Below are 2,762 nucleotides of genomic sequence, written 5' to 3' on the forward strand. Positions count from 1 at the left end.
ATGATGATTTAAATAGTCTTTATAAAGATTAATTATTTTCTGTATTAATTAATACGAGTCTCGAGTAACATATAAAATTTGTACAATTCTTTCATATATGATTGAATTTTAAAAAATTGTTCAAGTAAACTTCAAGTCTATGTTGTAAGAATTTTTAAACACTTCCATTAAAATTTTCATTGCCATATACTAAGTATATAGTTTCACAAATTTCATAGAATTAGATTGCCAATTGGCATTACTTTATTATCTGTCTAGTCTAGTTTCTTTGTTTTTTTTTTTTTTTTGGATTCGATAAGAAATAATCGAGTGACTAGCTCGTCAATTGATCTAGGTAATATTGATTTATTTTGATTACCAACTTTTATGAGGCCAATTTTATATTGAATTACGGATTCGAGTACATACGATCGTTAGGTTTGGATTAAGTTAAAAGTTTTTCTCAGGTTTTTTCTCTAAAATTAAGTAGGTTGAAGACCTAGTTTATTGGATGAATATGACTTAATTAGTAACTACTGATTTATATGAATTATGATAAATTGACTTATGACTTATGAATTATGATTCTCAGTCGGGGGATCCGTTGGAGGCAGTGCTGCAGTCGACGAGGAGGCTCGCATCTCCCTCATCATGGCCATCATGTCGGCCATCATCGTCTCGAGGCGGCCGATGCAGTCCTCCATGGCCTCCTCCATGGCCGGGTCGGTGGTTGTGGGTGGGGGTGGCGATGGTGATGGTGATGTGAATGTACGGCCAGAGACGTGGGCCATAAAATCATGGTCGAATACTCGACCCTTGTTCTTGCCTCCAACTACAGACAGCCACATCTGTTGCTCCGTCATCGCCACCGAAGCCTCGGACTCGGCGGGGGCACCGAGGTCGTCGGCCGTGGGCCAGGGCTGATGGTCCTCCAGCATCTTCTGGAACGTCTATTGTAAAAGAAACAAAATTGTGAGTAATTTTATTAAATGAAAAATTAATTATTAAAAAAATAATATTAATAATATTTTATTGAATGAAGAATTTAGCTACTTACGACCACCTCCGCCGCCCGCGGTCCACTCCAACCCCCATTCTCTTTCTTCTTATAGCAGCGCTCGAATAATTTCATTTGTTTGGGCGGTCGTCCGAGCTCTGTCTCCTGTATAAGAAAAAAATAGTTAATTTGCATAGCCGCATACTATTTATAAGTTAATTTGCATCATATTTAACAAAAATAATTTAATAGACAGAAATTATTATTTCTTTACTAATTTTCTCTTGTGCATGCCGACTAAGGAAGATCCCTCCCCCACAGTACACAGTCGAGGATGCTGTGGGGTTCGCCTTATTCTTGGAGGACTCCTGCTGGAAGTTCTCGCTGGCCTAGTACGCCTAGAGCTGGAGTCAGAGCTCATGTGCCAGCCATAGTGGCCTGATCATGCTGGACTGGGCAACCAAAAATGTCTTTCGGATTTACTTCTTAGCCCACATGTGGAAGACCTAGAATATGAACGTCCCACCAGTAGGTCATCTGCAGTAATAAGATTAAACAAAATATTAGTAAAATAAATTAAACAATTAGATTATATAAACTGAATTGATTTAAAATTGATTACCTTCATGATCTCGAACCAGAAATGTTGGTGTTCTGGTGGCACCTGACTCAGACACGGCCAGGGGTGGGGGAAATGTCCCCACGCGACCGTATTGATGCGCTCGTGAAACTGGCGGTCGAACCTTAAAATTAATTTTATATTAAATATTTAATATTTTCAAGATAAAATAATTAATAAAAAAAAATTAGGTAAGCAAATATACCTCGCGTCATCGAGGCTGATGTACTCTTGCTGTGCTCTCAGCTCACAGCTCAAGTTTCAAGTAAAGTGAAATCAAAGAAAGGCTAACATACAAAATAGGGGTTAACACTCCAATGCTTAAGTTAGTAATGGAGTTACTAAGAGGACAATTGGAAAACTTGAAATACTGTATGAAATAATTGAAGTAACTTGATAAAATATCAAGATAGAGTGACAATAATCGTGTGGAATGCAAAAATACATAAGAAGCTTACTCAAATTGAGAGAAAATGATAGTAAAAGTGAGTGAACTTGGTTACAATTTTGTCTACATAATGACCTCTATTTTGTAGATCGGTGAAGAGTGAATCTCGAAAGTGGTCGCAAGCTTTTGGTATACCTTTAGAAAGTTGCATGATTTAGCTAAATGAGAATAAAAAAATGGATTGCAATTTGGACTTATCTTGAAAAAGTTATGACTGTTTAAATTAATATAGTGAGTCATTCTGATTTCTACGGATTCCATTTTACTTGCTACTATCAAGTCGGCTGCAATCAAAATTGAAAAAATTTGTTGGAGATTTTTTAATATGATGTCTTGTGATGTCAAAAATGTATATGACGTGTGATCTTTATAATTTGTTGAGTCATTTACTGGATTGGGCTTAGTTCTGAACCTATCAACTTTGTAGAATAAATGGGCTATGGACTTGATACCTTACTCATGAGCCAACAGGATAACACTCCTTAGCTTTGGGTTTGAGAAAAAATATTTGAGGGGTATCATCAATACTTAACCAAAAGTTAATCACTTTTAGGGGGAAAAAATGAATAAATATATTTTGTCATATTTTTAAAAAAATATACTTAAAAAATTGAGAGTAATTACTCATTTTTTTTATCTAAAAAATTAAAATAGTTAATATTTATTAATTAATAATATCTTTTACATGAAAGTTTTTGTGTGTTTATTATATACACATT

The sequence above is a fragment of the Sesamum indicum genome, linkage group LG7 (assembly GCF_000512975.1).
Source record: "Sesamum indicum cultivar Zhongzhi No. 13 linkage group LG7, S_indicum_v1.0, whole genome shotgun sequence".
Taxonomy (NCBI): Eukaryota; Viridiplantae; Streptophyta; class Magnoliopsida; order Lamiales; family Pedaliaceae; genus Sesamum; species Sesamum indicum.